This window comes from Melanotaenia boesemani, chromosome 13 (assembly GCF_017639745.1).
Source record: "Melanotaenia boesemani isolate fMelBoe1 chromosome 13, fMelBoe1.pri, whole genome shotgun sequence".
NCBI lineage: Eukaryota > Metazoa > Chordata > Actinopteri > Atheriniformes > Melanotaeniidae > Melanotaenia > Melanotaenia boesemani.
The window spans coordinates 36,549,609-36,564,241 of NC_055694.1; positions in this window are offsets into that span (position 1 = coordinate 36,549,609).

Here is a 14,633-nt window from a genome sequence, read left to right on the forward strand (position 1 = left end):
GTTGTTCAAACCTAATCCGATTTCCTAAATCAGCTTGGATCATGTGATTCAATCCTGGTTGTTTTCTTGATAAAACCCTCAGTTTGGGTGATTCAGAACTTCTGAGTCCGATTCGGATAACTTTGATCCAAGAAACAGGATTATCCTGATCCCAACAGAGGGTAGGATTTCAGGAAAAACATGCAGTACAACCTAACAGCTAAACAAATAATGGAACATTTTATTTGGTGCACATGCTTATATTTGTATTTTGCACCTGACTTGTTTAGCCATTACAGGGATAGGGTGGTTAACATAGGGACAGGCAGACCTGTCAGACATTTCTAACCATGCATCCCTCACTACACGTCCCATCCGTCCCTCCAGAGGTTGGGCCTCCACGCGGGGCTCAGGTGCGTCTTAACATGGTCACAGAGAGGGACAGTCTGGCTGGTGGCCATGTTATTCAGGACAATAAATGCATATATGATGTTACATGCTCCTGGTGGTTCCACCCACAGGTAGTTAAGGCATGCAACCGTCTCTCCAGAACTCCATTTAAACGCTAGATTCCACATCTCGTTCTGCTATGAGCAGTGTTGAAGCACCTGGGGTGGTGTGGCTGCGGCAGGAAAGGGCGTCATCAGCCATGTTAGGAGTGAATCGGCGCTGGCTCCTAACATGATGCCATCCGGTTGGCTGGTTTGGCGCTCTCTGTACAAGGCACTTTCTCTCAGAACATGAGCATCATGGACAGACCCCAACAGTCTGTGATGGTGAGGTCAGCATCGCCCACAAGCTGAATGTTGATGCTGTGCCTCCCCTCCTCAGTTGAGGAACCCTGAACAGTCTTTAGTCTGGTACGATGTGGACGTGGAGCTTTTTTCTTCAAGATGTTTTCACGCTATCCACTATGTAGGTGGACATATACTTGTTTTAAATGTGCTGTGCATACAGTTGTAAGTAGGAGTGTATGTTCATGGTTTCTGTGTGTTGTCTCACAATAAATATCACTTTACATACCATCTCTTCTACCTGCTGTTCTTCACAAAGCTCACAATGTTTTACATGCTGGAAATCTGGATTTGGTGATCCAGAACAAACAGGATTCTGGATCAGGGTGACCCAATCCAATGTTGCTTTGAACAACTGGGATAAAGTAAGCCGGATTATGTGATCTGCCGTGCTGAAAAATGGGATTCCCAAATCCAGATAACTTTTATCCGGATAAAAATTTTTGAACAACTGGCCCCATAAGATCAGTATAGTGTTGGGGCTTATTTAATCTTATCACATTTGTCAACTTATTTCTGTTTTTTAATATAATTTTCCTTGTTTCTATTAGTTGGATTTTTAATTGAAAGTTATGTGATTTTCTTTTTAACTGATTTAAGCCATATTTACCGTCCTCTACAACTTTTGTAGGTATACTGTAGTTTATACAGTCAGTTATTTTATTAATGAGGGAATTATATGCCTCATCTGGAGTTTTACATCTATAAACACAAGCCCATGTTTTGTCTCTAAGGGTACTCGGATAATTTTATTAAATTTCTTTCAGTTGGTACTTTCACTTTAATTTTTGATGGCAATTCGGTGAACTATTTACTGAAGTCAGTGAAAAGAACAACAGTATAGTGACCTGTAACATCTTTTTTTTTTTTTTTTTTAACTTGTCCTGTCCAGCATCATAGCAAGCAAAATGATAATCTGTTTGCTGTGTCGTGCTGAACAAATTTGCTCTGCCAAGGGAAGGCCTATGGGTAAGGCTACTCTTGAGAATCTGATTCATTTATTAATTTATTTACTTTGAATCAAGGAATCTATGTAATCTTGCTGGACCTGACCGGAGGGGACAGAAAAAGATGGAAAATAGCGAAAAGAGCAAAAGGGAAAGAAGAAAGGAGACAAAAAGATCACAGACAGAAAGAAACAACCCTTCAATCCACACCATCACCAGACAACAAACTGTTACACCTGTACATGAACACACCAGAAAATTTCCTACAACTTTTACAAAAGCAGAAACACACACACAGAAAAAACAGGGCTGCTAGTCATTAAGAGTTTTTAAATAATAACCAAATCAAAAAGACATAACAGCGACCAGATACTGACTCACAGGAAAAATACAAAAAAAAAAAAAAAAAAATTAATAATTATCGCTTAGTATTAACACCCACTAGACAACTCAGTGACTGTGTCAGCATGCAGACCATGAGAAACAAGGAGTGATTAGTGATGAAGAGTGGTGAGTGAGATCATGCAATTGCGACCACGCCTCCACGGAGGCCAGAGGCAGACCAGGGCCTGGGCCGGGCCCTCAGCAGCAGACCCGGAGCACCAACCCAAGCTACCCCACTACGAAGACGACTCCAGCCCCACTCGAAGGGCGGCAGAGGAGAGCCCCAGCAAGAGCCCCCCACGGTCCCAGGGCACAGGCCCCAGTGGACCAAGATCAGCAGCCGACGGCCCCGCCAGGGACCGGCCACCCAGGGCAGCCCAAGCTAAGGGCCAAGGGCCCCAGGAGCCCAGAGGCGGCCACCCCACCCCCCAAAGGCAGAGGGCCCGCAACATGCCTAGGAGGACCAGGCCCCCCCAGACAGCCACCCGGCGTAGGCCAGCACACACCCCGATGTTCCAGCCGCACACCCCGGGAACCAGGGTGCTATCGGCCCCCTCCCCACCTACCTCAATCTGCACCCCACATAACCCCACACTCACACCCTCCCTCACGCCGCACCCACAACCACCCACCACCACACAGCCACGCCACACACAACCCACCCACCATGCCCCTCGGGGGACACCCCAGGCGGACCAGCGGACAGCGAGCCCCAAGCACCCCCCTTTGACCCAACCCCCACAAGGGCAGCAGCTCACCAGCGCAGCTACCCCGGGACCCAGCCCCAAGGCAGCCACCCCCCAGCCCGCCCCCAGCCACACACAGGGGGAGCAGGGGTGTGAGAGGTCCCCAATACCCTCTCCCTCCCGGCTCCTGACTGTTTATGTAGTGTGTGTTGTGTGCAATTAAAATTGAGGGGCGGTGATTGCAATGAGCCGGGAGCTGGGCCACCTAAGTGGCCCCGCCCGCCATGCACCGCATGCCATGCCCCCCAGGTGTTGTTTGTGTGTTGTGTTTCTTGTGTTTTGGTGTCTTGGTGCAATTAAAACTGAGAGGCGAGTCACCACGGGGTGCATCCAAGGAGACCACTGAATGGTCTCCTCCGTTCCACCCCGCATGGCTCCACGCCTCCCAACTCCCTACGTGTGTGTGTGTGAGACAGAGAGAGCGGGAAGTAAGAGGGGTCCGAGGATGTACGTCCAGAGGGAAGCAAACTTCCCTCCGGATGATGAGCCTTTAGTGGCATTAGGCACCCTGCTCCCCAGGAGGCCCCCCAGGGCAAGACAGGCCAGGAGAGGCCACCCCCCACGACCGTGCCACCCAGGGACCGCGGCCAGTGAGCCGTCACCCACCCCAGAAAATACCCACCCTCCCACACCCCTAATGGGGAATGAGAAGACGGGGACAGCGGCAGACCCACGGCCCACCACCCCCAGGCCCGCCCAGGCCCCCCCCCCAAGTGCACTTAACCCCGCCCCAACCACATACAGAAACACATGCAAACACCTATTTCCTTGCACACTCCCGCTCATCCTAACTCATATATGCCCTCTCAGCCCCACCCAAAAAATATAAACACTCACACAGCATCCAACCCTCCCACTCTCACTCCTCAGACGCACCCCCACTCATCCTAACACAGGCATACGCACACACACAAACATATCCCCCCATCCACACAAACATCATCCAAAGTATAGACACACACAACATACAAGCATCCCTGTCTCACACCCCAGCACCTCCCCCTATAATCCCCTGAATCCCACTCAGCACTCCTTCAAACCCCCACATCCCCCCTGCCCCTGGGCCATACCCTGGGTCCCAGGGTGTCAACCAGACACCAGGGCATGCACCAACCCACACCACGGCAGCACATCCGGGCAGGCCCAGACCCCTGGCACATACGGAGCCCACCACCCCGGAGGGAGGAGGACCACCCCCAGGCACCAGAGCACAGAACCCCCGCCCAGCCCGCCTCGGAATAGCCCGGCAGCCCGGCCCAGGACCGACGCCCACCAACCCAGGCACCACCAGTGGCCTCACACCCCGCCACGAGGCAACTCCAACCGCTGGCCCCCACAGCCCCCGACAGGGCCAGATCCAGAGCCACCCACACCGCACAGCAGCCCGGTCCCGCACCATGGGCAACCACAAAGGACCCGCAACCACCAGTCACTCCTGGCCATTTCTCAAACCCCCATAGCAACGAGGTCACAGTCCTCCACCTACACTATGTGATGGAACTAAGCACAAGGGACCAGAAGGAATGAGATTCAGCTAAATAGTTTTTTGAGGAGGCAGACATTGTCTCACTACTGATGTGGTCAACTAAGAGATTCCTAAACTGCTGAATACACAGATTATTTTTGTTTTTTCCAGTTCACAAGGATAGTTTTCTTTGCGGTGCATAATGCTGTGCATATCATGTGTGCAGAGTTAATTGCCATATTAATGTCACCCAAGTCACCTAGTAGACATAGTGCGGGGATTTTAGGAATATTTCATTTAAACCATGCTGACATGTCCACACATACCTGAAGCCAGAACCTGCGGACAGGTGTGCAGGACCACAAGGCATGGAGATAGTTGTCTGGTGTGTTTTCATTGCAGTGTGTGCAGATGTTTGATTGTGACAGACCCATCCTGAACATCCTTTGTCCTGTATAATGAGTTCTATGCAGAATTTTGAATTGTATTAGTTGCATATTTGAATTTTTAGTCATTTTAAAGGTGTTTAAACATATTTGTGACCATTTATCTTTATTAAAGTTACTGGATAAGTAACCTTTCCATTTTGAAGTTGGAAGACAGATTGAGTCTTCTAGTTTGGATAATAGTCTATATGTTTTTGATAATAGCTTTGAGGCATTGAGATTCATGAATTCTGCCACCCCAATAGGTAGCTCTAAGTTTAATTGATTAATGGTATATTTTTAACATATAATAGATTTAAGCTGGTGATATTCTAAAAATGTTTTGCTACTGATTCCATATTGTGAAATAAGAATATTAAATGATAAGAAGTTTCCATTTTCTATTATATGTTCTGTTTTATTCCTTTATTTTTCCATTGAGTAAAATTGATAAGCTTTTTTTTTTTTGCAGGATGTCAGGGTTGTTCCAGAGGGGTGTAAACTTACATGGAAAAAGTGAGGATTTGGTTATTTTTAGAAAATCCCACCAAGCCACTAAGGAGGAACTAATATTGAAGTTTTTGAAACACTTATGTGTTTTGATGGTTGAGCTGATGAATGGCAGGTCAGAGATAAACACATCCTCACACAATGCTTGCTCTACATCTAACCATGATTCATCCAGACTGCTAGGTTTAAGCCATTTGGAGATATACTGCAGCTTGTTAGCTAAGAAAACATGATTAAAGTTGGGTAGCTCCAATCCGCCTCTATCTTTAGTCTGTTGTAAAGTTTTTAGACTGATACGTGATGGCTTATTTTTCCATAAAAATTTAAATATATGTGAATCCAGTGACTTAAACCAGCTGGAGGATGGTTTAGTGGATATCATTGAAAACAGGTAGTTTACTTTAGATAGAACCATCATTTTAACTGTGGCAACCCTCCCCATGAGTGATATGGGTAAGCGCTTCCACCTTGAGAGATTATCCTCTATTGCTTTAAGTAGCTGGACATAATTTAGCTTTGGTAGTTCTGATAACCTGGGGGAAATGTTTATGCCCAGATATCTAATGTTTCCAGACTGTATTGTAGTATTGGGTATGTTTTGTAGGTCACAGTTGATGGGCATAATAATAGTCTCAGACCAGTTAATAGAGTAGTCAGATATTGATGAGAATGTGTTAATAAGTGTGATTGTCTGGGGAAGAGACATCACTGAGTTCTGGAGAAAAAGTAATACGTCATCAGCATAAAGACTTATCTTGTGTTCTATGTTTTTGGCATGGATTCCTTTAATCTCTTTATTTTGTCTTATGGCAGCAGCTAGGGGTTCAATAAAAATAGCAAAGAGTGATGGAGAAAGTGGGCAGCCCTGTCTGGTGCCTCTCTGCAAACAGAAGCTTGGAGAGGTTTGATCATTGGTCTTCACACATGCATTTGGGTTGTAATATAATATTTTTATTCAATCTATGAAAGATGACCCAAACCCAAATTTGTTTAACGCTGCAAATAAAAATTTCCAGTTTACTCGGTCAAATGCTTTTTCTGCGTCTAAAGAAATGACTGTGGATTCCAGATTATGTAGAGTAGAATAATCTATGATGTTAATTAATCTACGCATGTTAGTAGAGGAATGTCTACCTTTAATAAAGCAAGTTTGGTCAGGATGTATTATTAGAGGGGTTATTTTTTCTATTCTTTTGGCCAAAGCTTTGCTAATTATTTTGAGATCTACATTTATTAATGAAATTGGACGGTAACTGGATGAAAGTGTCAGGTCTTTACCTGGTTTTAATAGTAGAGTAATATTAGCTAGGTTCATATTTGAAGGTATTTTTTGTTTTTCCTTTATTTCTAATATCATGTTGTAGAAAGTGGGTGCCAGCATTGTCCAGAATTCTTTGTAGAATTCTACTGGGTAACCATCTGGACCTGGAGCTTTATTGTTGGGCATATGCTGGAGAGCTTCATGGAGTTCGCCGACTGAAAGGGGGGAATCCAAGACCATTTGATTTTCATGTTTTAATTGTGCAAGATTGATGTTACTAACAAATTTATCAATATTGTCATCTGTTGTAGTTAGTTGTGATGTATATAAAGTTTTATAGAATTCTTTGAAAGTGTTATTTATCTTGTCAGGGTCGTGGCTGATGTTTCCTTCTGGATCTCTGACAGAGGAGATGGTTGATTTCTCCTTGTTTGTTTTTAACTGATTAGCCAGGAACCTTCCAGATTTGTTGCCATGCTCAAAATTCTCCAAGCGAAGTCTTTGCACCAAGAATTGCGTCTTTTTTATCTATTATTTCATTAAGTTCAAGTTTAGCTGTCCTTATAGCATTTAGTGTGTGTTCTTCTGGGGAGACATGGTAAGCTCCTCTAAGGATTTAATTCTGAGTTCTAACTCTGAAATTCTCAAAGTTTCCTTCTTTTTCTCATGAGAAGGGAAGGAAATTATTTTCCCTCTCATTACTGCTTTTCCTGCTTCCCAAAGAACACTTGCTGAAGTTTCTGGCAAGTCGTTATTTTCTAGATGGATTCTGATTTCTGACATGTCATTCATCAGTGAGCTGCTAGTTAAGAAATAATCTAATCTAGAATAGGAATGGTGGACTGAAGAGAAGAAGGTGTATTCTCTTAGTGTGGGATGGTGAGAGCGCCAAGCATCACAGAGACCAAAATCCTTCATGTACGGTTTTACAGTTTCTGAGGAATTCCAGACTCGATGACCTCCTGTGGTACTTTTTTTTCTCCAGTATAATATTAAAATCACCTCCTATAATCAATGTGTTATCTGAGTGACCATAGAGGCGAAGAGGGAATGAAAGAAGGAGGGATCATCTACATTTGGACCATATATATTTGCAACACAAAACTTAACATTTTTAATAGATAATATAACTATTATACATCTGCCTTCTGGATCTATGATTGTATTATCTATGTCAAATTTTAACCTTCTATTAATAAGAGTTGCTACTCCTCTCTGCCTAGAATTATAACAAGCTGAATACACGTGTGGAAACTGAGTTGTTGAGAAAAGATCTATTGTTGAATTTGATAAATGAGTCTCTTGGAGTAATATTATATCTGCTTTCATTTCTTGCAAACGATTAAAAATGTTTAACCTCTTTTCCCTTGTGCCAAAAAGAGCCAACCACAGAGATGAGGTTATATGCATATTACTGAAGCGTGTGTGCGTGCATCCCACTGCTTCTCCGCGTGCATGTGTAGGTGCCAGCTGGTTGTGACAGAGATGTATGTGCGCTTGTGCTGTTCTGTGTGTGTTTCTGTGAATCATGAAAAGTGCTGATGTGTATATAATATAATGACAAGTGTTACCGTTAACCGTTAAAGGGTCGGAGAGAAGAAGTGTAAAGAGTGAAAAGAGCGACAGTGCCAAATGAAAAAAGTAATTTAAAAAATGCATCTGTGCTGAGAGCAGTGTAGTGGAGACGGGCAGTGGATTTACTGTTAACTAAATTATCTTTTATGGCAGTTTTATGGATATAACATGATCTACTGAGAAAACAGGAAAATTAAAGCACATACCAAGTCAGTAGAGCCACGGAGTGATGTCCGGGTCGCGGTACAGCTGTCCATTAATAAATAATTTATCCACCTCAATGACATTGCAAACGCCTTCAGCGATAAATTTCCTCCTGACTCTCAATCGGTCCAGAATCTCTCTCGGATATTGGTCTTTTACTCCAAAGTTCGTTCCCTTCAGTTCGCGGCCCTGGTTCTTCACCTGCTCCTTCTGTTTGAAGCTGACGAACTTCGCTACAATGGGTCTTGGTCTGCTGGACCCGGGTTTCCTCCCGCCGAGCCGATGGACTCTGTGAAAGGAGATGTTTTTCATTGTTTCCTCTGGGAGCTTCAGGTGGGTTTTTCACCGTGGTCTCGGGGTCCTCCTCCGTCTGCTCTGGAATCCCTGCAAAACCAGGTTCTCTCTCATGCTCCGCGCCTGCAGATCGATCACCGTTTCCTTCATCTTCTTATTTTCCGCCGAGAGACTGGTCAAGCCCTCGGTGAGGGATTTTACCGACTCTCTGAGACCAGCATTTTCTACAGCCAGAGTTTCCACCTGCTTCTGGCTGAATTCTAGTGATTCACGTAGCGCCTGGAACTCCTTGTGGAGAATTTCTACCAGGCTCAAACGCGCATCCAAGTTACTGAGTTTCTTATCTATAGAGATCAGAACATCTGTTGAGTCGTTCCCCGGTGGTGAAATAGCTCCAGGTGAATCCTCATTTTGTCTCTTGGACTTGGATGAGGTGGAGGGGGTGGACGTGTTGTTTAGGTGACCTGTAACATCTGACAGGATTATACCAGAACCAAAATACGCTCCATAGTTGTTCATATTTATATTGTCAATAAGTGATTTGCTAGTTCAATATGTAGCAGAATTATCAGTGTACAACTCGTAGTGGTGTTGATTTCGGCCTTCTCAACTAAAAAAAAAAAAAAAAAAAAAAAAAAGAGCGAGAGAGAGAGAGAGAGAGAGAGTGTGTAACTTCTTGGATAAGTGAAATAATACATAAAATGCATGTTTTACCAGTGAGAATACAACCTTTTAAAAGCTAAAGATGATGCTGAGTAAAGGTCTCAAAATATCCTGAACTAAAACTTCTTATCTGTTCTTCTTGACTTTATCAGATAATATTCACATGTACAGAGCTGCCAACTTTTCAATGATCCTTGGAGCAAGATTTGGTGGAAATACCCAAATTTTGCTGCATACACGGCAGAAAGACAGAAGACTATGTTCACTCATTTTGTACAGGTTTAATCATAAAATACAGCACTCAGGAGGAACAAAATGTAAAAAAGCTTTACTAATAGTGTCATGGAGCTGACAGGTTTGGACTCAGAAAAAAGGCTCAGAATCCCAGGGATGGGTCACAAACATTTATTTGTACACACAGGACTGAATGTGCAATCCGGTCCTCTCTATGGTCTGGCATCTGTGGATATAGGAGACAGGAGTTAGGAGGCAGGGAGTAACAGGTGACAGTGCGCTATAGTATGGGTTGACGTACCAGCAGAGTGAGATCCAGCAGGTGAAGGAGGATTGTCTCGGGATCAGGGTCGAGGGAATCCAGGGAGGAATCCGCTGCGTGGTGTGGGAGAAGCTGCTGAGCAAAGAAAGCTTAGAAGGTGGATAATAACCCACAGGTCAGACTGCTGATCAGGCTGACAACGTGGGGTCCAGAGAATCCTTGTGGGAGCAAGGAGAGTTGAGTCCATGATCCGATATCTAGGTCCAATAATCAATTCCAGATTATACAAATACAGGCAACTGGATCAACGTCAGACAGGCAGACAGGCAGAGAAATTAAGGCTGGATATGTACAGGGATGAACCAAGACGATCTAGCAGGTAGGAGTTGAAACAAGCAGGTATATAAAGCGCTCCAGGCAGGTGGAGCGCATAAGCAATCAAGCCAGAGTGCGGGGAACATGCCTTCAGGGCAGCTGGGAAAACCGGGCTCCGTACTACGGAGCATGACAAATAGCTCTTCAAAGTACCAACAGAAACTTCCAAATAAAACAGGAACCATCTCAACTACACAAAGGAAGGAACACTGAGACAAGACACAGGGAATTTCACAAAAATAATAATTTCTCTAGTTATGTGTGCCTTGTCAAACTGGCTTTTGGCTTTTTTGAGGCCTTAATTAACAGATGATCAAGGTGGTGAGACAGTATGAAAATGATTACAGCACGTGGAAAGTGATGGACATGCTGCTGCTGCTGGGTCTGAGACTGAGGACCACATGGTTCATGATGTTAATCTTTCCCAATACTGATGTTACCATGTTAACTCTTAACATGTTACTCTCACTGCTGTGAGAGCTGACAGAGACATTAACGCCTGCAGTAAGAGCAGAGGTGGGGGGCTCATCATATATGTGAACAAACATTGGTGTTGCCCAGGACATGTCTCAGTGAAAAAGGAACTGTGTTGCCATGACTTGGAACTGTTAGCCGTTAGTCTGTGGCCATATTACTTGCCGAGGGAGCTTAGTCACGTGATCGAGCTCTGTGTTTACATCCCGCCCAGCCGTCTAAAACCACACGCTCAATCAGGAAGTGGTCACCTAAGGCAGAGGATGCCCTGAGAGACTGCTTTGACATCACTGATTGGGATGTACTGCTGAGACAACATGGTGAGGACATAGAGGAGCAGACTCACTGTCTGACTGACTACATCAACTTCTCGCTGGACGTAGTCTCCCCCAATAAGACTGTCCATTGTTATCCAAATAACAAACCTTGGATAACACAAGATGTCAAAGCTGCCCTCAACAGGAAGAAGGTGGCTTTCATGAACCATGACAAGGAGGCAATGCAATTAGCACAGTGGGAGGTGAAACAATGCCTGAAGGTGGCGAGGGACACCTACAGAAGGAAGGTGGAGGATAAACTGAGTGAGAGCCGTATGAAGGAGGTCTGGGATGGTGTCAACACCATGACAGGCTTCAGATCAAAGGCCATAACAGCGGGGGGGACAGTGGAAGAAGCAAACAGGCTGAACATCTTCTTTAACCGCTTTGACCAGCCCACTGGCCCCCTCCCCCACTGCAGTACACATCCTCCCTGACTTCATCCCCTGTGCAGCCCCCCTGTCAACCTTTACCCCTCCCCCCATCTCAACACCCTCCACACATAACAGCTGAACAGGTGAGGGGAGAACTGAGGAAGCTCCACCCATGGAAAGCAGCTGGCCCTGACAGAGTGCCTCCTCGTCTGCTTAGGACCTGTGCTGCTGAACTGGGGGAACCACTCCAGCATGTCTTCAACCACAGTCTACAGCTGGGGAAAGTGCCTACCCTGTGGAAAACATCCTGTATTGTTCCAGTTCCAAAGAAAAAACGTCCTGGTGAGCTGAACGATTACAGACCGGTGGCACTTACATCCCAGCTGATGAAGATGATGGAGGGGCTCATCCTCAATCTCCTCAAGCCCCAAGTGCAACAGGCCCAGGACCCCCTACAGTTTGCCTATCGCGCAGGTGTGGGTGTGGAGGATGCTATTCTCTACCTCCTACACCGTGTCCAAGTTCATCTGGATAAGGGAAGGGGCACAGTGAGGATCCTCTTCTTGGATTTTTCAAGTGCCTTCAACACAATCCAGCCCCTGATGCTTCTGGACAAACTGAGGGAGATGCAGGTGGACCCCTACTTGGTGTCCTGGATTGGTAACTACCTCACAGAGAGACCGCAGTACGTCAGGCTAAAGGACACCACATCTGAAACTGTTATTAGCAGCACAGGAGCACCCCAGGGGACGGTGCTGGCCCCCCTCCTCTTCACACTCTACACCTCAGACTTCTGTTACAACTCAGAGCTGTGTCACATCCAGAAGTTTGCAGATGACACAGCCATCGTGGGGTGTATCAGGGATGATGGAGAGGATGAGTACAGGAATCTGGTCAGTGACTTTGTCACCTGGATTCAGATGAACCATCTCCAGCTTAACACCTCAAAGACTAAGGAGCTGGTTATTGACTTCAGGAAGTCCAGCCCACAACCACATCCAGTGACCATCAGGGACGATAAGGTGGAGATTGTAGACAACTACAGGTACATCAGGTTGTGGCTGGATAACAAGCTGGACTGGACATGCTGTATAGATCACCTGTACAAGAAGGGCCAAAGCCGTCTGTACTTCCTGCGAAGACTGAGATCTTTTAAGATCTGCAGGAAACTCCTGTGGATGTTCTCTCAGTCTGTGGTGGCTAGTACGTTTTTTTATGCTGTTGTCTGCTGGGGGGGTAACATTACATAAAGGTGTGCTAACAGGCTAGAAAAACTCATCAGGCGGGCGGGCTCAGTGGTTGGCATGAAGCTGGACTCCCTGGTGACAGTGGCAGAGAGGAGAACACTAAAAAAACTACTGGCTATTGTGAATGATGCCAGTCACCCTCTGCACACTGTCATCAGTGCACAGAGAAGCCTGACCAGTAACAGGCTGCTCCTCCCCAAGAGTAGGACCAACCAGCTCAGAGACTCCTTTGTCCCCCGAGCCATCAAACTGTATGACTTTGCATTAGGCAGGAGGGGGAGAAGGAGGGGGGAGAGGGAGGGGGAGAAGGAGGGGGGAGAAGGAGGCGTGCAGTCCGTCTGATACAACACATGCACAATAACCCATACAAACAGTTGCAATAACTTATACGTGCAATAGTGAAATGGGAATCTGTACCACCTCTACTGTGTGCAATGCTTGTTTATATTGTTTTATTTAACTTATCTCATTGTTATTATTGTTATATTTATTGCATTCTATTTGCCCCTATTTTGCGTTGTACTTGTATATATTGTGTCTTGTGCTTGTCCTGCTTTACTGTTGGTGTTGTATTGCTACTGGTACCCAAATTTCCCTGAGGGCTCTCTGAAGGGATTATTAAAGTATTTCTATTCTATTCTATTCTATAGACTGGTTAAAGGTTTAATATATATGATTGTTATGCAATCAGCTATTTGCTAGGATACACCAACAAACACAAGAGTCATGTTTTGTATTGTAGCTCCTGTCTTTTAGAGGGGTGATAGGGCCCCTAAGAACATCCATCATTATTATAATGTAACATTCAGTCTGTCTGCACCTTAATTCAGGCAAATGATTTTTATTATTATAATTAGATGTTTTAAAATGGAACATGAAATAACTTTTCATTCCAGAATTTTCAAGGGCCCCACCCTGCAGTGAGCCCTGGGTAAATGGTATAGTTCACCCCCCCAGTCCAACGCCAGTGCATTTGGGGACATCACTAATTAATTACGGTCAGAAATTCATCAACGCTGTTACGCTGAGGTGTTGCAGTAAAAACAGTTCAGCTTTGTGTTGATATTTTGTCCCTTTCCCAGTCAGACAGCTCCCAGTCAGACAATCCCCATTCAGACAGTTCCTAGTCAGACAGTTCCCAGTCAGTCAGTCCCCATTCAGAAAGTTCCCAGTCAGACAGTTTCCAGTCAGACAATCCCCATTCAGTCAGTTCCCAGTCAGGCAATATTACCTGATAGTATCTGGTAGTACCTGATATTACCTGGTAGTATCTGATAGTACCTGATGGTACCTGGTTGTATCTGATAGTACACTGATAGTACCTGGAAGTACGCATGATAGTACCCTAATTGTACGTGGTAGTACCTGATAGTACCCTTATAGCACCTGATAGTACCTGGTAGTACCCTGATAGTACCTGGTAGTACCTGATAGTACCTGCCTGCAGAGCCAAAGGACTCAGAGTAACGTTTGTCTCCGCCCTAGCAACACCTGTCCTCCTCCTCTCCTCTTTCACCTCATCACCTCTGTTTGTGTGTTCTGGTAGTTTCTGTGGTGTTTAATGACGTTTGTTAACTTCACATCAACCTGCATCATTGCTGTTTGTGGAGCTGAAATATCTCCCCTCATCACTGCATGTTGGATTGATCTATGTGACACTGAGTCTTTTTTAAACATGCATGCAGGCAGAAAAAGATGTAGTTCCTACCCATCCTGGAAGTTTAGTTATATAAATGTTGGTATAGGAGGAATAGATATTTCACTATTGATCCGCACATCACTACTATTTATTCTTCTCAGATAGATCATATCACAGGCATCGTTCCCACTTATTTATTTATTGTTTCACCAGGACACCGGCTCACGAATAACGCAGTCCACCGGGAATCCTCCTGAACCTCCCGATTAGCCGGCATTGCTCTTGATGTGTATTTCAGCGTGAGAAATTGGAGGTTTAGCTTGAGTGTGTGAGAATTCACTCAAATGCATGAGTCTCATGGCCAGTGTGTGAGAGTTGGCAGCCCTGGATGTAGCACTAAGATCTCAGAAATGGAAAGAAACTTGTAAATTGCCAACCTCCATGTTGTATCTGTTGAGTTCAGT